Source organism: Schistocerca cancellata, chromosome 2, assembly GCF_023864275.1.
Source record: "Schistocerca cancellata isolate TAMUIC-IGC-003103 chromosome 2, iqSchCanc2.1, whole genome shotgun sequence".
NCBI classification, from domain to species: Eukaryota; Metazoa; Arthropoda; class Insecta; order Orthoptera; family Acrididae; genus Schistocerca; species Schistocerca cancellata.
This window is the reverse complement of record NC_064627.1, coordinates 306617645-306639720: the sequence shown is the minus strand read 5'-3', so window position 1 is coordinate 306639720 and position 22076 is coordinate 306617645.

The following is a 22076-nucleotide window of genomic DNA, read 5'->3' as shown; positions in this document are numbered from 1 at the left end:
TAGGGGACTGATGATCTCAGAAGTTAAGTCCCATAGTGCTCAGAGCCATTTGAACCAAATTTCTCCTTGGTTTCTTTCATTGCTAGTTCAAGGAACAGATTGAACACCATGGGGATTAGGCTACAAACGTCCATTCTCAACTACTGTTTCCCTGTCAGTTCTGTCTCTTAAAGTGCAGCCTGGCTTCCGTGTAAGTTGTAGGTAATCTTTCCGTCCTTATGCTGTGGTGGCGAAAGGATGAGCCGTGATGCCACACAGTAAGATGTGGAAATGGACTAACAAGTGATGAGAATGAAGTAACGAGGAACTTTCCTTTTGTGTGCATCAGGTGGATCGGGACCATCAGGTAGCGCTGCACATCCCACGCTGCATTCAGCGCCTCAGCTGCTTTGTGGGGGAGACAAAGTAGTGGGCAGGTGGTGACAGTGTTGCAGGTGAATGGCTGTCTTGGCGGCTACTTTGTGTGCGGCGAGGCGAGACGGCGAAGCGTCAGGCGGCGTCGCGACAGGCGTGTGCCGGTGTGCCCGTGTGCCGGCGCTCACAAGGACAGCCCGCAGGCGTAGCGCCGGGGGCACGTGGCGCCCGCACCTGTCACACGCGGGGGCGCACGCCTCGTCGCTTGTCGGTTCGAATGGACATTACGTCCTAGAATGGATATCAGAACACTGGAGCAATCGTCAGTCAGCACAGGCTAGTACTCAATCAGCAGGTATACCCAGCATAGGTTGATTGATTGGTCTCTGTTGGATGCGAGGCGCTCAACAGCGTCGCCATAATCACTCTTACGAAATGTCAGCATGCCTTTCGCTTGGGGGTGGGGGTCACTAAAGCTGCCCCACAGGCAGCGTTGCTTATAATATTCGAGAATCCACCTGTTGTTGTTGTTGTGGTCTTCAGTCCTGAGACTGGTTTGATGCAGCTCTCCATGCTACTCTATCCTGTGCAAGCTTTTTTATCTCCCAGTACTTACTGCAACCTACATACTTCTGAATCTGCTTAATGTATTCATCTATTGGTCTCCCTATACGATTTTCACCCTCCACGCTGCCCTCCAATGCTAAATTTGTGATCCCTTGATGCCTCAGAACATGTCCTACCAACCGATCCCTTCTTCTAGTCAAGTTGTGCCACAAAATTCTCTTCTCCCCAATTCTATTCAATACCCCCTCATTAGTTATGTGATCTACCCATCTGATCTTCAGCATCTTCTGCCTCTGACAGAATTACAATGTCATCGGCGAACCTCAAAGTTTTTATTTCTTCTCCATCGATTTTAATACCTACTCCGAACTTTTCTTTTGTTTCCTCTATTGCCTGCTCAATATACAGATTGAATAACATCGGGAATAGGCTACAACCCTGTCTCACTCCCTTCCCAACCACTTCTTCCCTTTCATGTCCCTCGACTCTTATAACTGCCATCTGGTTTCTGTACAAATTGTAAATAGCCTTTCGCTCCCTGTATTTTACCCCTGCCATCTTCAGAATTTGAAAGAGAGTATTCCGATCAACATTGTCAAAAGCTTTCTCTAAGTCTACAAATGCTAGAAACGTAGGTTTGCCTTTCCTTAATCTTTTTTCTAAGATAAGTCGGAGGGTCAGTATTGCCTCACATGTTCCAATATTTCTACGGAATCCAAACTGATCTCCCCGAGGTCGGCTTCTACTAAATTCTCTATTCGTCTGTAAAGAATTCGCATTAGTATTTTGCAGCCGTGACTTATTAAACTGATGGTACAGTAATTTTCATATCTGTCAACACCTGCTTTCTTTGGAATTGGAATTATTATATTCTTCTTGAAGTCTGAGGGTATTTCCCCTGTCTCATACATCTTGCTCACCAGATGGTAGATTTTTGTCAGGACTGGCTCTCCCAAGGCTGTCAGTAGCTCTAATGGAATGTTGTCTACTCCGGGGGCCTTGTTTCGACTCAGGTATTTCGGTGCTCTGTCAAACTCTTCATGCAGTATCGTATCTTCCATTTCATCTTTATCTACATCCTCTTCCATTTCCATAATACTGTCCTCAATTACATCGCCCTTGTATAGAACCTCTATATACTCCTTCCACCTTTCTGCTTTCCCTTCTTTGCTTATAAATGGGTTTCCTAGCAATTATAAAATAACCGACTTCATGATGCACTAAGGCCTATATTACATAATCAAATTTCTTTGTCCAATATCTTTGTCAAATATCTTTGTCAAAGAAATTTGATGGTCTACTAGAGAACTTTGTCAAATGTTGTCAAATATTTGATCAAGTGTAGGACCTCGCTGTAGATTTGATCAAAGAAGTCGCTTGTCTTCTCTTCACTGAAATGTGACATGTTACCACGTGGAACTCTAGCGTCGCTGCAGTGTTCTGTCATCTGTAGTGTTTTTATAAACATTGCCGGTAAATACAATTGGTGTGTACCGACAACTACAAAATTAATAGACATGGATGAAGCTGATGTGGCGCTTTACAACGTAAGTCACCCTGAATACAAAAATAGACCTGACATAACCTAACATAACCTAACCCTCTCCTGTAGCAAGGGATCGGATTGTTACAGTGAGCCTGTATTCTGCAGATACAGCAGTTCATGAGTATTGAGCTTTGTGACATGAGGATACATTTCACTGAGCACATACAGAAATGTATACTCATCCATTCTTAAGTAACTGATGCACGATTGACGTCCTCCACTATAAGCTCACGTAACAAGTTTTGTTGAATGCTTTTATCGTGTCGTCGTAAAATCCACGGCTTCACGCAGGTACGTTTCCTTTTTTTCCCCCGCTTCTCTTCCGCATGTGCACACAGTGCAATTGTGGTACATGCAACTGCTGCAGTTAATAACAAGTTGTTGTTGTCAGCCATCCTGAACTTTGACGAAAAATATGATGACAGTGTAATACCCCTTTTTAGCGCCAAGTCAAAGATCTTTGTCAACTATATTTGACGAATATTTGATCACATCTTTGATCAAATCTTTGACAAAGAAATTTTATAGTGTAATACCGGCCTAAGTTATTACACTGTAAACCGATTAATAGCAATGCCAAAACTGCCTGGGGAGCTGCCTATCCATCCAGAGCACTGTGACTTCCTGTCCCCAGCACAGTTCGCTTCTTCTTCTGCTGCTGACAACGGTTTCCCCTAAAAAATCTTCAATGGTGCTGAGCCACATTCAAGCAATATTTTTGAAATAATAAACGCCATTTCACTGCATATTACTGCATTTATCTTCAGTACTATCTAGTTTTCGGCTTTTGCGCCATTTTCGAGGACAATGCTAAAAGTTCTTGGACCAGTAGCACGTCATATGTTGTAAAGTCAGTCCAAAGGCGAAATGTAGGTACTACAGTAGCCGTTTCCCTTCCGGTCGTCCGCATTATACTTACAAATAACCTAAATTGGAACGATCACGTTGATAATGTTGTGGGTAGAGCAAACCAAAGACTGCGATTCATTGGCAGAACACTTAGAAGATGCAACATGTCTACTAAAGAGACTGCTTACACCACGCTTGTCCGCCCTATTCTGGAGTACTGCAGTGCGGTGTGGGATCCGCATCAGGTGTGACTCACGGATGACATCGAAAAAGTACAAAGAAGGGCAGCTCGTTTTGTATTATCGCGAAATAGGGGAGATAGTGTCACAGACATGATACGTGAATTGTAGTAGCAATCGTTAAAACAAAGGCGTTTTTCGTTGCGACGCGACCTTCTCATGAAATTTCAGTCACCAGTTTTCTCCTCCGATTGCGAAAACATTCTGTTGCTCTCACCTAGTTGGGGAGAAATGATCATCACGATAAAATAAGAGAAATCAGGGCTCGCACAGAAAAATGTAAGTGCTCGTTTTTTTCCGCGTGTCGTTCGAGAGTGGAACGGTGGAGAGACAACTTGAAGATGGTTCATTGAACCCTCTGCCAGGCACTTTATTGTGAATAGCAGAGTAATCACCTAGATATAGATGTAGACTTTCTTTTCCTTGTCTTCATTCTTTTACATATACAGGATTGGACAAATAAAAGTGACTCAGAGAACTGACTTCCAGGGTACAAAGAAACACAGCAGAGGAAAGGAAATAACAGTACCAAGCTGAGTATAGCAGGCGTTGAAAGTGACCACCGTTCAACTCTTGGCACTTCTGGAACCTGGCCAGCAAGCCGCTGAAGGAGTATCGAAACTGGGCTGCTGAAATTGCTGCACTTTCATCCGCAATGTTCTTCTGCAGTTCTTAAGGACTGTGACGGCTGTTCCGATGCACCTCAGATTTGAGGGCTCCCCACACAAAGTAATAGAACACTGACAGATCAGGTGACCTGGATGGCCATTTATGGCTGCGACCAGACTGACCTCTACTAACAATTCTGTCAGCCATGAAGATTGTGTTAATGTGCTCCAAGGTTCGGTTGACTGTATGGGCAGTTGATCCATCCAGTTGGAAGTATCTGTATTTGTAGGTCTTTTCTCCTCCATTAATACTGCCACAAATTGTTTCAAAAAAGTTGTCAATGTATTGGGCCGAAGTCAGTGTCTGATGAAAGAAGACGGGACCAATAATGCCGCGTGCAGACGCTGCACAAAAAAAAAGAAAAAAAAAAAACCGAACCTTCTGATCATCAATGGTCTGTCGTGGAAGTTACGCGAATTCTCTGCTGCCCAGAACCTGTGATTCTGTGAGTTGATATAGCCACTCAGATGAAACCAGGCTTCATCAGACATAAAGCAGATACATGTCCAAGACATTTATTGTTATCTTGGAGGCGCTGAGGATCATCAAATGGTTTTAATGCACGAACAAGAGACTCTCGGCAGGGGCGCATGTGCAGGTTCAGGTGGAGTATTTGTCCACATGATCCAAGTAATATGCCTGTCTCTTGTGGCAGGTGTCGAGTTGATTTGGTAGGACTCTAAGCATTTTCTGGTGAATCGCAGCCTAATTTTCTGGTGTGCGGGCACGTTGACTTGTTCAAAACAGATCCATTTTCGGACTAAGTGATGCATCGCACTCTTTGCTGGCACTTGGACACCGTTAAATTTCTCAGTAAACAACTGACCACACTGTTTATACTACTATGCTGTCACGTAACTTTCCACAACGAACACCCGCTGTTCCACTGTGAGTACTATCGTTCCCTTTGCACTGCTCCACTCACACTGCCACAGCTAGCACTACGCAGTAAACCGGTGTGGATCACGTGGCTGGCGTACACGTGGTGTGCGCGTCACGGGGTGTGGTTATATGCAAACATTCACGTCCAGTCGTATCCACTCGTCCGTGCCACTATTATTTTCCCCACCCCGTATCTTGCATTCTACAGCGTTTCCTTATCGATACATTTGTTCTTTTGTCCCACAAGGCTACTCCTTGGATCTATCTTAATATCTTCATTTCCAATTCCGTTAACTTTCGTTGTATCTTATTCGTTTCTGCTGTAGTTGCTGCTGCATAGCTCATAACATAGCGCACAATTTGTTTATAAATTTTTATTTTTCCCAGTTGTCATAAATGTGTTTCTCTACACAATGTTTTAAAGGCATCCGGCTACGCTTATTGCCTTTGTCTCTTGGTTTTTCACTTTTATACTTAAGTCCTTATAGCTGGTGATAACAGTTCCTAGATAATCAAAGCTCACGTTTTGTTTCATTCACATAGCATCTAATTTACATTTCGCAAAATTTCAAAACCCTTGTTACTCTGGTGTCAGTGTCAGCTAGGATGGTGGACAGATATTCACCCAAACTGAAGGCTGCTCTGATGTTGGTAAATAAAAGACATGTAGCTAAAATACGCTGAACCGAAAGTGGCACATCACAAACTTCACACAGCGGTAGCTGCCCCGTTGGACGTGGAAAACATGCGTTAGTGGTCAAAGTCCTACGTGCAGTTTGGTGAGTACTTTCTTGTGATCGCAGTTTGTTGTTTGCCACTTCCGACCATTTGGTTTCCCAGTGACACATGATTCTTCTGCCAGACAGTGAGATGACGGTGTGCAAGGAGACGACACATCGACGCGCAAAACCACCCCTACACACTTGTTTGGGTGCTAACCTCCAAGCCTCAATTTGTCAAGGGCGATCTGAAGTCGCGCTTTATAATGGCTGCAAGGCCTATAAAATGCGTTCGATGACCTAACACAGTCAGCATTTTTCAAATGCTCAGACGTCCAGAGGTCCCAGGAGGACATGAAACCCATCTTTCTAATGAGCAAGTGCTCAATGCTCTTAAGCTACGCATTTTAGAGTCCATGTTTACTATAAGAGTTTTTCTTGTGTTAATCCATACTTAATCCACACTACCCTCCCTCCCCCCCTCCTAAAATATGGAAAGCAAAGAGCTTGCATTAGAGCAGATTTGTTTCACAGTATCGAAGATGGAGTGCTCGTAGTTCTTAAGCTATGTAGTTTAGAGCCTTTATTCAGCAGACTTTTTGCTTCGAATGATCGTTCCTGTCGTATCTCTGACCATTTCTCCAGGGACACCCTATATAGATATAAGCTGTAGGTGTAGACAAGTAACCAAAAATATGTAGAAGAACTAGGAAGGAACAATAAGAATGGAAAATTGAGAGAAGAGTGGTCAGATTAAACAGGGCGGTAGACAGGGACGCACTCTTTCTCTGGTTCTGTTCACCCCCACCTCGATGTAGCAGTTACGGACAGACGGCTTCAAGAGTGGAATAAAAATTCTGGGTGAAAGGCTGTCAGCGATAATATTTGTTGATGACCGGAACCGCATGACTGCTACGGTCACAGGTTCGAATCCTGCCTCGAGCATCGATGTGTGTGATGCCGATAGGTTAGTTAGGTTTAAGTAGTTCAAAGTTCTAGGGGACTGATGACGTCAGATGTTAAATCCCATAGTGCTCAGAGCCATTTGAACCATTTTGTTGATGACATTGGTGCCCTCAGTAAACGTGAGGAGGAATTACAGGATCTGCTTGATGGCTGAACTTCACGGATGAGCACAGAATATGGATTGAGAGTAAATAAAAGATAGACGAAAGTAATGAGAGGTAGCAGTGACAAACATCAAAACTGGGGACCGTGTAAAAGAGGAATTGAAGGACTTCTCCTATCCTGGAAGCAAAATATCGCATGACAGAGGAAGCAGGGTGGACATAACCATCGGAATAGCTCAGGCAAAGAGGGCATTCCTCATTAAAAGAAGTCTCCTAACATCTTAGGTATTAATTTCAGGAAGAAATTTCCGAGAATGTACGGGTGCCACCCACAGTTGTACGGAAGTAAATATTAGACTGTGTGAAAGCTATAAAAGGAGAACATCGAAGCGTTTGAGATGTGGTTTTAAGAAGGATGCTGATTGTCAAGTGGAATGACGTAAGAAATGAGAAAGTTCTCTTCGGAGTCAGTACGGAAGGAACAAAAGAAAATCTTTGTCTAGAAGGAGGAACATGATGTTAGGATTTGTTTTAGGCCCAGACAGAGATTGGATTCGAGTATATCCAACAAATAACAAAGGTCGTTGGCTGTATCTACTACTCGGAGTTGAAGGGGAATTCGTGGCGTGACAAAACAAGCCGGTCAGAAAACTGTTGGCTCACGAAAACCAAACAAAAAGAAAATATGTGTAATGAAGTGCAATGTATGCAAAATACATGTTTGATATTACCATAATCTCTTCCTGAACGACACTCTACACCCATGTTTTTGCATTTGTTTTGCTAGTTACTGCATTATCTTTTCGAACAGTAATGAAATTTCTTTTGCATTCCAAAGAATACGCGTTGATGAAACAGGCTTCACCTTCTTGGAGCATGGGCAGCGAATCCTATTCCTTCTTCGGTTGCTGATTCATGATGGACGCATGACATCTACAGTTCTAAATAAATCATAATGCTAGTCGTATTTTTTTCAAAAGGTTCAACATGATGATTAAAATTCATTTCAAAATTTGCTTTTCGTAAGCAAATGAGTGGCTTTCACATTGCACAAAGCTATAAGTTCTTTTTGAAAAGTTTCTTCGTCTCTATATGACTATTGCAATCGATAACAATATGGACGTACTTACTGTATGCATGGTCGCCCTCTACATTTCCTAACTCCGTATATTCGGGACCGCTAGCAAATGAAATATTCCTTAATGTCTGATAATGTCTCCAACCAACATATCCCTTGTAACTGTCAGGTTGTAGCATTAGTTTTTCTGGGAATAACAGTTACGCAGCTAAACTATTTTTTTTTTCGACGTCGGGTTGCAATATGAGAGTTTGACTGATTTGAACTAGAATGAGTGCTTGAGCATGAAGCTGCATTCCTGAAACTCGAGGCGAAGAAATAAATAAATAAATAAAGGCTTCCTACGGAACTCTTGTTTCCAGAAACATACTTGATCAGCTAAAGTTGAGTTAGAACGTCGACTCCAGATCCCAACGTCCAACATCACTAGCTCGTCTGGTTTCGGCTCTTGAGGAAGATTTCCTCCATAGACTTTCACACATCCCATTGAAAGCGTCCATGCAAGGATTCAAGCTGTCGTATACGCGAAGTGTGGACACACGCCATATTAATATTCATTAAGGTGTGTCTGGATTCTTTTGACAAGATAGCGCAAAAAATTTATCTTGTGGAGAAATGGAGAAAATCATGAAAAAATTGTTCCATAAAGCTTGCCTCTTCCCATCCGATTCATTATTTTCTAATTAATTATTCTATCTATCCACCTTTCCTTCAACAGAAGAATAGCGCAACGCCATCTGACTGAGATGTTTATGATGTCAAGTATTTCATACACTTTTAATCATCGATCGTCCAACACCACGTTGTTCACTTTCTCGATGTGTTCGTCTGTCGTTGCGCTTTTCGTCGTCACTCGTTCCGATTTACTTATTCTAGAGACGTCCAACGACGTTCGAATTTAATCGCCAATTTATTCACCTTCAAAATGTAGGAGTAATGTCCCTAGAAACGTTTACCAACTTTCGACGACTTTCTCTTGGTGATAATTCGTCCAAAGCGAGAAATTTATGGGCCAAAATATTCAATTTCTGAAAGGAAGGTGGGAGAGGCGGGGTGCGGCTCACAGGGGACGCACGACAATTATTCGGCGAACCCAACGAGATCTGTAGCAGCAGCCACCGCCCGCGATTGCCAAACTTACACCCTCACACTATAACATTTCCTGCTTGCAATTTGCTATAATTTGCTTACTTTCATTTTCATTTTCGGGAACTGATAATTTTAATTGGGTTACTGTTTCTTGTGTGACAATTAAACCTTATTGATAAACTTAATGATCTTTTTTCTCTCCCTGATGCTCCATGTTGTTAAGTTTACATATTTCGCCACACCAAAGTCCTTGTCCTTTCTTACGGTTCGTCATACAGGTTTCCGTCTCGCATGTAGCTTGTCAGTAATTTCTGATTTGTCTTCCCCAGGTAGCATAAGTGTTGCGGTGTTGTGTTCATTACTATCAGAACAATTCTTCGTCTTCCAGCAACGCAGATTGTCGAAGCCAGTTCAGCTCGCGTCTGTCACGAGAGTGACAGCATTACTATACCCCGTCCACAGTTAATTCGCTGCAACTGGTAAAACTTTTCAGTGTAGAAAAATGTAACTGGTGAAGATGTGCTTCAGACAGCTGTCCATGAACTACACAAAATATGTCACATACACAACATGCTGATATCAATAAAAAAACAAAAGCCATCGATTTCTAGAAAAAAAACAGTAAGGGCGAAAATAGTAATATGAAACGAGACCATAAAGGAAAGATTTAAATTTTTAGGGTCCGAACTAACGTAGAGTAAGATCCAGAGCAAAAAGACAAAATCGAGATACCTTAGAAGATCTCACCAAAATAAAGGAACAGCAAAAACTTATCTTAAATTTTGTTAAGTTACGTGACTACCGATTTTTACGGGAGGAATCTTGGGTAACGAAAAGAAAAGATGAAGTCCGATTCAGGCCGGGAAGATAGCAGGATACACAAAGTTAGACTGGAAAAGAAATATAGGTATTTGGAAAGAAACAGGAAGCATTTGATGGAAATGAAAAGGCTGAAGAAAATAGACAAAAATGGATATACCCTCTGAGGCGAAAGGAGGAGTCAAGGTCACCACGACATTTTTGGGAATATATTCCGCAAGGTAAAACATGCATTGGAAGACCAGCAGAAGGAAGGGCCAAATGTAGCTGCAACAACCCAAGCAAGGTCTATCGCAAGACAGAAGAAGAAGATGGTAAAGAAAAATATGCGTTACCGAAGTCAGAAAACAGTCTCCGGAAATGAAATGTTTGTACCAGGATCTTCTTGTTATTGAGTTGAAATCGTGTAGAGAGAGCATATGGAGCTAGCGCAGATTGCTCGCAATAGATTGTTCGGGACACGAAGAGGTTTGTTATTGATGTCACGCGACCTGGTCACCTGGTGGACAACCTGGAGGGTCCTCCAGCGGACTGAAGTGGAGGCGTGGTCCTCAAGAGTGGCCTTGGTGGGCCCGGAAGCGGCGCTGTGCAGCGGCAGTGGCTCGTGAAGGCGGCGCGGCGGAAACTGCCTACTCGTCTGGATATCCGCTGGATATCTGCCGGCCAGCCGCGCTCGCCGGGCTTCTCCGCCGGAAGTCGCCGTCATCGCCGCCCCTGCCCTCAAAGGTCTTCACCGGCGCTCATATCTCTCAAAGGATATAGCTTACCTAAAGTCCACTCTGCCGCTTTTTCGCAGCGAATTTTCGAGCGCGTCTTAACTGTTCACCGTCAAAATACGTTGTGGTGCAGGTATCGTCCCACACTGAGAACCGTCGCTACAGCAGAATTATGATACCGATTATGACTTGAATACAGCAGCAAGTACAGCAGACAGTAGCAGGTAATGCAAAAAAAGTTTACTTCTGTGTAAGCGCTACTAGTTGAAACTGCTAGCGACGATTTGGGTGAGCGGAAGGTAGCAGGCTACAGAAAACGATTTATGAACCTTTATTTCAATTTTTAACTTAGCAAACTTCAGAAATAATAGCAAAGATCGTTAAACTTTAATCATTTATAAAAACTGAACAAACTTGACCAAGCTGTGTTGAAAAGTTGAAATCAACAAGCTTAAAAGGAAAGATGTTAATTTAAGTTCTTGCACAATGTGGAAGGTAACAATTATAAAGGTCTTTCATCATAGCGGTTCAAAAGTCAGTTTAGTCTTCGTCTCCGCTCGTAGCACAACGTTTCAAATGGCTGGACACAGTTCGCTAATACACTCCTGGAAATTGAAATAAGAACACCGTGAATTCATTGTCCCAGGAAGGGGAAACTTTATTGACACATTCCTGGGGTCAGATACATCACATGATCACACTGACAGAACCACAGGCACATAGACACAGGCAACAGAGCATGCACAATGTCGGCACTAGTACAGTGTATATCCACCTTTCGCAGCAATGCAGGCTGCTATTCTCCCATGGAGACGATCGTAGAGATGCTGGATGTAGTCCTGTGGAACGGCTTGCCATGCCATTTCCACCTGGAGCCTCAGTTGGACCAGCGTTCGTGCTGGACGTGCAGACCGCGTGAGACGACGCTTCATCCAGTCCCAAACATGCTCAATGGGTGACAGATCCGGAGATCTTGCTGGCCAGGGTAGTTGACTTACACCTTCTAGAGCACGTTGGGTGGCACGGGATACATGCGGACGTGCATTGTCCTGTTGGAACAGCAAGTTCCTTTGCCGGTCTAGGAATGGTAGAACGATGGGTTCGATGACGGTTTGGATGTACCGTGCACTATTCAGTGTCCCCTCGACGATCACCAGTGGTGTACGGCCAGTGTAGGAGATCGCTCCCCACACCATGATGCCGGGTGTTGGCCCTGTGTGCCCCGGTCGTATTCAGTCCTGATTGTGGCGCTCACCTGCACGGCGCCAAACACGCATACGACCATCATTGGCACCAAGGCAGAAGCGACTCTCATCGCTGATGACGACACGTCTCCATTCGTCCCTCCATTCACGCCTGTCGCGACACCACTGGAGGCGGGCTGCACGATGTTGGGGCGTGAGCGGAAGACGGCCTAACGGTGTGCGGGACCGTAGCCCAGCTTCATGGAGACGGTTGCGAATGGTCCTCGCCGATACCCCAGGAGCAACAGTGTCCCTAATTTGCTGGGAAGTGGCGGTGCGGTCCCCTACGGCACTGCGTAGGATGCTACGGTCTTGGCGTGCATCCGTGCGTCGCTGCGGTCCGGTCCCAGGTCGACGGGCACGTGCACCTTCCGCCGACCACTGGCGACAACATCGATGTACTGTGGAGACCTCACGCCCCACGTGTTGAGCAATTCGGCGGTACGTCCACCCGGCCTCCCGCATGCCCACTATACGCCCTCGCTCAAAGTCCGTCAACTGCACATACGGTTCACGTCCACGCTGTCGCGGCATGCTACCAGTGTTAAAGACTGCGATGGAGCTCCGTATGCCACGGCAAACTGGCTGACACTGACGGCGGCGGTGCACAAATGCTGCGCAGCTAGCGCCATTCGACGGCCAACACCGCGGTTCCTGGTGTGTCCGCTGTGCCGTGCGTGTGATCATTGCTTGTACAGCCCTCTCACAGTGTCCGGAGCAAGTATGGTGGGTCTGACACACCGGTGTCAATGTGTTCTTTTTTCCATTTCCAGGAGTGTAGAACTAGCACAGAGAAAAGTTCACACTGAACAGTAGCTACAATATGCAACTTATTAATGCAAGCGAACATGGACGAAAAAGAATCCAGACAGTAATTTACTCGGTTAGAAACAGAGTGACTACCCAAGCATAAGTCATTTCATTTTAAAAAATACAGAAGTAAAAACTTCAATAGCCACCAAGATCGCTAATCATAGTTTTATTTACGATTAATGGTTTCGGCAAATTTAAATGGCGGTCATGGGATCTTATGCAAATACATCTCAATAAATCTGAACTAAATGTACAACAAATCGGGTTGTGTACATACGATGGAGATTTATTGAGATTTTTTACGTAATATTCGACGACGGCAAATTAAATATGCCGAAACCAGTTATCATAAAAAATATTACAATTAGCGATCTCGGCTGTATAAGTTTTTACTTCCGTATTTCACACTAGTTTAGATCGCCCCCATACTTGAGTGATATCAAACATACATAATGACTTCATTTTAATATATCTCCTGTAATCGCCGTGTGACTAACAATAAGCTTTTAACCCAATAGCACAAAACGTTAAAGTGTTAAAACCCATTCTAGCTCTGTAGCAGGAATGTTAAATGCATTTATAATTAGACTAGTAAAGCCTAAACCCATCAGCTAATATACCTAGTTTAGCGTACAGAATTGTTTTATAAACTGTTTCTTCTTTCATTAGTATCACATGGAGCGCAAAAGGCAGTGTTAAGGGAATACATTGTTTACATGAAATTGTAATTTCCTGGAACCAAGTGTATGAGAAATCATGATGATATGACTGATGATTTAAAAGAAATTTAAAAACTTAAAACAACTATATTTAGTGGAATCTGGCTTGGCTAAAGAATTAAGCTCTAGTTATACTGTTAATACGCCGATGCACCTTTATGGGTGTATCCTAGTTACTTCTCCAACAAGCTTAAATCAGTGACTTCAGCATGCTTAAATTAGTTCCAAAACCTGTCCCAGTTATCAGTGTCCAATACGCTGCAGATTGCAAATGACGTCAAATTAGTGCACACATAGTCGTGTATATCAAGCACTAATCAGAACTTGCTTCGTTTCTGTTGACATCAGTCGTGTTACATAAATCATTAAATGACGATGGACATATGGATCTATACTGCACTTAAAACAGATTAACGCTTTGGAGGCAGTAGTCCGCAGAACTGACTACCACATCTGACAGGTTGAGCTGACTCTAGCCGAGCGGTCTAGGGCGCTGCAGTCATGGACTGTGCGGCTGGTCCCGGCGGAGGTTCGAGTCCTCCCTCGGGCATGGGTGTGTGTTTGTCCTTAGGATAATTTAGGTTAAGTAGTGTGTAAGCTTAGGGACTAATGACCTTAGCAGTTAAGTCCCATATGATTTCACACACATCTGAACATTTGAGGCGACTCTAATCAAAATCGTCACTGCGCCACTAGCAGACATGCGATTTAACTGAGTCGGTCGGTACCGTTGGGTCTTCATGGCCTGTTCGGGAGGAGTTTTTTTAGTTTAGATTTAACAGCGTCCCGATGACATTTCACTCAGAATATCAGACTTAAGTCACTGGGCTTAGGTATCTGACTGACTGCCAGCCAAGAAACCCTTAGTCGCCGGCGACACGGACTCATAATGTTCAAAATGGCTCTGAGCACTATGGGACTTAACTTCTGAGGTCATCAGTCGGACTCATAATGTCTTTGTAGCCTAGTCATCTAGTCGGAAGTTGCTACACATTTTGGTGCGCGATAACGTGCAGAGATGATGTTTCCCGCTCGAGACAGTACCAAAATGAATAAATGGTTTGGGATTTATTTTTTAAAATCATCACCAGATGTGTGAGAATATTTTGTAATCACCATCACCAGATGGGTCCTACAACGATACATAGTGTGGCCTCGCTTTGTGTTGGTGATCCAGAAAAAACAAAATTTTCGTTTGTTTAAAATTCACTACAGTATGAAAACATATATAATTTGAGGAGCGCGCTCCAGGAGTGTGCTGAAAAGATAGGAGTACCACTTTCTGCCACCAGGTGAAAATGGCGCCGTAAGTAGTCCGAATGTAGCGTGGGTGAAGGAAAAGGGGAGAAACAATAAAATACATGATAACAGTGGTTCTGCCACGTTTGTTAGGATGTGGTCACAAGGTACAACATGTGTTGCATATGGTCTCCCGAGTCAGCAACATGCTGCATCTGTAACACGGAGTTTACGACAGTTGCTCGCAGCATATCCGGTGCAGTCAGAGCGATATGTAATCGTATGCTATCCTTGAGATCAGGAATAGTTCGGATACATCACTGATCTATTAGAAATCCCCACAACCAGACGTCACATGGATTTAAGTCGGGGTATCTACAAGGCCACACTTCTTGAAATTGGCTAGAGATGATACGGTTGTTACCGAACGTTTCTCGAAGCAAATTTTTCACCTGGCAAGCGACGTGTGATGTCGCCCCATTTTGCATGGAAATAGTGGTGTGGACACAGTTACGTTCTTGCAAAGCAGGAGCCACGTGTTCCACGAGGAGGTCCTTATAACGTGCAGATGTCACTATAGAACTAACAGGTCCATGAGGCGTCGTATCCTCGATGAAAAACGGACCAAGAATGAAGAAGCTTGTGAAAGCACAGTCACATAAGGTCAGTGCAGTGGATGTTCCTGCACAATCCCATATCCGACAGTTCTGTGTCTTTACGGCACTGTGCAGCGTAAAATGTCCAGAGAAGGTTACCCAGCCACGTGTCATCCATTTTCACGAAGGGCAAAGGCTTTATAGTCTAACTTGGGGCTTCATTTGGTGCACATTCTGAATCTTATAGGGATACCAGCGACGCAAAATCTTTTGAATTGTTGAACAAGGCAGGGACAATTTCCGTGGACAAATCGAACACTAGCTGCAGAATTTTAGGCGTGTGCTGCATGGTTGACTATAACTGCAGTAACGTCATAAACTTCCATGGCACTGGGCCACCTCTCTCTCCCTGCTGCACCATCTAATTCATTTGCTTCTTCAAATTTCTTGATTACATCCTCTAGCCCATTTACTAACATGAAGCCTCTTCACAGCTGTTTCTGACGGCGATATTCCCGCAGTGCTGCACTGTTATTGCTGTAATTCTAATAAACCAACTTTCCCATTACATGCTCTAGCCCATTTATTGACATGAGGTCTCTTCACAGCTGTTTCTGACGGTGATATTCCCGCAGTGCTGCACTGTTATTGCTGTAATTCTAATAAACCAACTTTACCAGCAGTTCACTGTTTTCCTTCTCAATAGACATAGAATTTCGTACGGAAAGCTTCAACCTTCTTAACCCTTTTCACCAGCAGTCAGTCCAGAAAAGAAACCATCACGTGTCGCCATGTGCTGCAAGACAGAGCACATTCTGACTGCCTACGAGGCCATATTTTCATCTTGTGGCAGAAAAGGGCACTATTACTTTATCAGAATACTCCTCGAGCTGACCGATTAATGAATATAGTTGCTTCCTGCGGCGTATACAGCCCGCATTGCAGCACTCGGAACTTTTACAACGCTATCCTGCCGAAGACAAGACGTGCGAAAAGTTTCTGTAAGGGAGTTACAAGTATAAAACTTTTATTCCGATTAACCACTACCGATTACGAACTTTGAAAAAATGCATTCTCAAATAGTTCTTACAAACTTCAATGCGAAAAGCGAAACACCAGCATGGAAGCTTGTAAGTTCTGTCCGAAGTCGAATTTTTAAAATAAATTTCGATGTTTCGCACGTGCACTGTGTGTGTACTGTAAGAGCCACTAATTAATTATCTATTTAATAAATTTTGGAACACCACAAAAGCACCATTATAAGCTTCAGAGCATCACACACAATGACCAAAATTTAAAAAATGTGGCTACACGAGGGTAGCGAAAACAGAAACCTTAGGTCCAAAGATATGGTCCTAAAGAAGGAAACACATTAAGTCACAAAAGCTATGTAAAGTACATGGATATAATAAAATATGTATGGTCTACATTAACGGAACCGATTATGCCGCTAGTCAATTTCACAGTGACCAAACAAATTACTATTCTTCTTTAGATCATCATTCTTCTGATTGATTTGATGCTGCCAGCAAAGTTATCGTCCCCAGCGCCAGCCTCTATAGTGACATGGAAGTTATTCCCTGATGTCATGGCACAAGTCCTATTACCCCATTCCTTCTTGTAGTAAACAATTTCCGGAAATTTCTTTCCACGCTGATTCTTCGGAGAACTTCTACGTAACTCATCTTATAAATCTTCTTAACATCCAGCATCCTTCTGTGGCACGACGACTCACAGACGACGTTTCCCATTTTTTCCGATTATACCATATAGGAGGTAATTATTTACGGAAGAAAAACTGTATAAATCTGAAGATATCATTCTAGTTTGACATCTCCTGTGGTTGTGCAAGATTATTTTTTTAGTTCTTGCAAAGTCTGATTTCCTGTTTCTTCTTTTTCAAATACGAAAACTAACAAGACTGTTACAGCTGCAAAGTTAACTTTCTTCATGACCAGAGACCGTAGCTTATTTTGAACAATTACATAAGAGCCGAGCCTGTATTACTAAGAATTACAACGCAATGGTCCTTCGGACATACATACATGTCCGGAGGAACAGGTACTGCAGCGTCTACAGCCGTAAAGGAAAACAGGAAATCTATTCACAGTTGCGGAAGAAACTTACCTTCGGCTGCCTGTTACATTGACGACAATGAAAACTTGTGCCAGACCGGGATCAGAAGGGTATTTACCACTGTCCGAAGGAAAATTGCGTCATAGTTCTTAATAGCATAGATATTGCTTTTTCGTATTTATTCGCCAATAACAGGCCCTCGACTTTCAATAAAATATGTCCTCCTTGGACGGTTACATACGTAACGTACGAGCACAGATTGTGACGCAAGGACGATGGCATACGGAAGTTTGGGAGGAGCCGTATTTCATGCAAAGTGGTTAAGGCGACAGCAAACGTAAAGCGGGAAATCCAGGTTTGAGTCACGGTCCGCCAAAAATTTTCGTTGTCGTCATTCTAATATACAACCGAAGGTAGTTCATTTCCTGTATCTGAATAAAATCAAGGCGAAAGTTTTGACTTTATATATAGGGTGTCCCTCGTCGTAGTCAGGCGCGCTTTCTCTGATGTTTCGCTGGATACCTGCTATTTCGTTTTTGTAACGTGTAGCTATAGGCAGTCCAAACAAATACCGCTCGTTACCTCTTTCATGCGATACCGAGTGTCGACGTAACGGGTGGGTTTGCTTCCCATTACAAGCGAACGTGTGAAACGTGTAAAAATAAAGAAAAAATTACATGCGACTTGGGGTTGCTCTACAATTTTAACTAAACAAAATCGTTTATTAAGCGGAATTTTACGCAGTCATTCGTCAGAGCGGTTCCAAATTAGTCTAGTGCGATATTCGTGTTACTGCTATGTATTAACAGGGACAGTACTTTGTAAAAGACGAATAACAAGCAGCATTCCTGCAGCAGCAGCAGTAATACTTCAGTGTGTTCTGTCTGCTACCCTCATGCGTCAGCGCTACTTTCTCGTTGCTGAAGTACTGGTTATTTTTCCCGTTGTACTGTCCCAGCTAATACATATCGATAAAACAAATATCGCTCTAAACCAGTGGTCCCCTTTCTCAGATCATTACCGCTGAATGTAAATATTAGCTAGTACCCTCCGCCCGCCCGGTGTTTTATTAAAAGTGGAATTTATGACTCAGTGAGACTATTGCTACTCCTTATTTTTAACAATCTTTTTTTGTTGAATGATGAATAATTATCGATGCAACGCAAGTGCTCGGAGAAGAACAAAACGTGCTTCCTCTGCGACACTCCTGCCCTTGCGAAACTTGCTTCACCCATACCCTAAACCCACATTTAAAGGCAGCTAACTTAAAATGTTTGCCCTATAGTCATTGTTTGTAAATCCCTCTCAAATGACGCAAATTGGATAATTTCTGGCTGACAATGTTTTGTGGCTTTCCACACCCACTCATACTAATAACAATGATAATAATAATAATAATAATAATAATAATAATAATACTGTGTAGACCCTGCAACAATGTAGCAATGTAGTGGTCAGTACATAGTTACTGTTGAGTTTTGCTGTTAATTTCTTTGTTTAACTGTTGCATAGTGAACAATGAAGCAATTTTTGGTTCATTACAGGAACTACCTACGGCTCAGAGAATGCATTATCATGAGATATTTAAGCATATGTGACGTGTATGTTTCAGTTTTGCTGTCATGGTGCAAAGTACAAAGTACGGAATGGGAAAAATAAAACTGGCCTCAAAACTATTTCATGCATCTTAAGATATGCAACCCTTCTTACCTCATAGCCCCCCCCCCCCCACACGTGCGGATGGTGTAAGTTGGGTTGCTATGTAAGTAGGGTTGCCTATCTTAAGGTGTATGAAACAGTTTTGGGACCATTCCGTATGTATGTGACAGGCGAACTATGTGAGGAAGACGTTCGTATATTCGTATATTCGTTTCACAAGCTCTAACCCCCATCACATTGTGTCACGTGTTAGTACCAATATTTGAAAAAGTCGTAACTATCTGTAACTCATGTAACCAGTATTACAAGCTAGAAACAGTGATAACAGTAATGATGTTTTAAAAATAACTTTCTTTCCTGAACAAAACTCACTAGAACTTCTTTCTTTCTACCCCTCAGATAATTTCATTTTACACCTCAGGGGGTAATTACTCCAGCTTTGGAAACCACTGCACTATACTAGTACGGGACTACTCTAGCGAATGGGAGCGTCAAAGTCAACTTCTTATGGGAAACAAACCAACGCTTTCCGTCGACATGGACGTCGCATGATGAGCAGTATTTGTTTGGTTTAACTTCAGTTCACTCTGTTGTTGTTGTTGTGGTCTTCAGTCCTGAGACTGGTTTGATGCAGCTCTCCATGCTACTCTATCCTGTGCAAGCTTCTTCATCTCCCAGTATCTACTGCAACCTACATCCTTCTGAATCTGCTTAGTGTATTCATCTCTTGGTCTCCCCCTACGATTTTTACCCTCCACACTGCCCTCCAATGCTAAATTTGTGATCCCTTGATGCCTCAAAACATGTCCTACCAACCGATCCCTTCTTCTAGTCAAGTTGTGCCACAAACTTCTCTTCTCCCCAATCCTATTCAATACCTCCTCATTAGTTACGTGATCTACCCACCTTATCTTCAGCATTCTTCTGTAGCACCACAATTCGAAAGCTTCTATTCTCTTCTTGTCCAAACTAGTTATCGTCCATGTTTCACTTCCATACATGGCTACACTCCATACAAATACTTTCAGAAATGACTTCCTGACACTTAAATCTATACTCGATGTTAACAAATTCCTCTTCTTGAGAAACGCTTTCTTTGCCATTGCCAGTCTACATTTTATATCCTCTCTACTTCGACCATCATCCGTTATTTTACTCCCTAAATAGCAAAACTCCTTTACTACTTTAAGTGTCTCATTTCCTAATCTAATTCCCTCAGCATCACCCGACTTAATTTGACTACATTCCATTATCCTCGTTTTGCTTTTGTTGATGTTCATCTTATATCCTCCTTTCAAGACACTGTCCATTCCGTTCAACTGCTCTTCCAAGTCCTTTGCTGTATCCGACAGAATTACAATGTCATCGGCGAACCTCAAAGTTTTTACTTCTTCTCCATGAATTTTAATACCTACTCCAAATTTTTCTTTTGTTTCCTTTACTGCTTGCTCAATATACAGATTGAATAACATCGGGGAGAGGCTACAACCCTGTCTTACTCCTTTCCCAACCACTGCTTCCCTTTCATGCCCCTCGACTCTTATAACTGCCATCTGGTTTCTGTACAAACTGTAAATAGCCTTTCGCTCCCTGTATTTTACCCCTGCCACCTTCAGAATTTGAAAGAGAGTATTCCAGTTAACATTGTCAAAAGCTTTCTCTAAGTCTACAAATGCTAGAAACGTAGGTTTGCCTTTTCTTAATCTTTCTTCTAAGATAAGTCGTAAGGTCAGTATTGCCTCACATGTTCCAACATTTCTACGGAATCCAAACTGATCTTCCCCGAGGTCGGCTTCTACCAGTTTTTCCATTCGTCTGTAAAGAATTCGCGTTAGTATTTTGCAGCTGTGACTTATTAAACTGATAGTTCGGTAATTTTCACATCTGTCAACACCTGCTTTCTTTGGGATTGGAATTATTATATTCTTCTTGAAGTCTGAGGGTATTTCGCCTGTCTCATACATCGTGCTCACCAGATGGTAGAGTTTTGTCATGACTGGCTCTCCCGAGGCCATCAGTAGTTCTAATGGAATGTTGTCTACTCCCGGGGCCTTGTTTACACTCAGGTCTTTCAGTGCTCTGTCAAACTCTTCACGCAGTATCTTATCTCCCATTTCGTCTTCATCTACATCCTCTTCCATTTCCATAATATTGTCCTCAAGTACATCGCCCTTGTATAAACCCTCTATATACTCCTTCCACCTTTCTGCCTTCCCTTCTTTGCTTAGAACTGGGTTGCCATCTGAGCTCTTGATATTCATACAAGTGGTTCTCTTCTCTCCGAAGGTCTCTTTAATTTTCCTGTAGGCAGTATCTATCTTACCCCTAGTGAAACAAGCCTCTACATCCTTACATTTGTCCTCTAGCCATCCCTGCTTAGCCATTTTGCACTTCCTGTCGATATCATTTTTGAGACGTCTGTATTCCTTTTTGCCTGCTTCATTTACTGCATTTTTGTATTTTCTCCTTTCATCAATTAAATTCAATATTTCTTCTGTTACCCAAGGATTTCTATTAGCCCTCGTCTTTTTACCTACTTGATCCTCTGCTGCCTTCACTACTTCATCCCTCAGAGCTACCCATTCTTCTTCTACTGTATTTCTTTCCCCCATTCCTGTCAATTGTTCCCTTATGCTCTCCCTGAAACTCTCTACACCCTCTGGTTCTTTCAGTTTATCCAGGTCCCATCTCCTTAAATTCCCACCTTTTTGCAGTTTCTTCAGTTTCAATCTGCAGTTCATAACCAATAGATTGTGGTCAGAATCCACATCTGCCCCAGGAAATGTCTTACAATTTAAAACCTGGTTCCTAAATCTCTGTCTTACCATTATATAATCTATCTGATACCTACTAGTATCTCCAGGATTCTTCCAGGTATACAACCTTCTTTTATGATTCTTGAACCAAGTGTTGGCTATGATTAAGTTATGCTCTGTGCAAAATTCTACAAGGCGGCTTCCTCTTTCATTCCTTCCCCCCAATCCATATTCACCTACTATGTTTCCTTCTCTCCCTTTTCCTACTGACGAATTCCAGTCACCCATGACTATTAAATTTTCGTCTCCTTTCACTACCTGAATAATTTCTTTTATCTCGTCATACATTTCATCTATTTCTTCATCATCTGCAGAGG